This window comes from Sesamum indicum, unplaced genomic scaffold (assembly GCF_026168435.1).
Source record: "Sesamum indicum cultivar Baizhima isolate 11 unplaced genomic scaffold, ASM2616843v1 HiC_scaffold_38, whole genome shotgun sequence".
Taxonomy (NCBI): Eukaryota; Viridiplantae; Streptophyta; class Magnoliopsida; order Lamiales; family Pedaliaceae; genus Sesamum; species Sesamum indicum.
Genome location: NW_028292403.1, coordinates 11,950 through 12,500, shown reverse-complemented (window position 1 = coordinate 12,500; position 551 = coordinate 11,950).

Below are 551 nucleotides of genomic sequence, written 5' to 3'. Positions count from 1 at the left end.
TTCTCGGTATAGCTTTGGCCATATTGTATCATCTCATAAGTATGAGTCAGAAATATATGGATATATCCATTTCATGTCAAAAGAGATTCTTTATTTGTACATTGAGCCCTTTAGCGAGTCTGACTATCCTTGTCTTTGTTTATGTCTCGGGTTGGAACAAATTACTATAATGCGCCCCCGCCTACGGATTAGTCGACATTTTTCACAAATTTTACGAACGGAAGCTCTTATTTTCATATTTGTCATTCCTTATCTTAATTCTGAATCTACTTCTTGGTAGAAAATAAGTTTCTTGCAATTTTTGATCTCGAATCGTATTGAATAAAAACCACCTAATCTTTCGAATCCTTGTTTCGGAGTCGATAAATTATACGTCCTCTGGTTGAATCATAACGACTTACTTCAATTTTGACTTTATCTCCTGGCAGTATCCGTATAAAACTACGTCGGATCTTTCCTGAAACATAACCTAGAATCAGATCTTCATTATCTAACCGAACCCGGAACATGCCATTTGGCAGCGATTCGGTAATTAAACCTTCATGAATCCA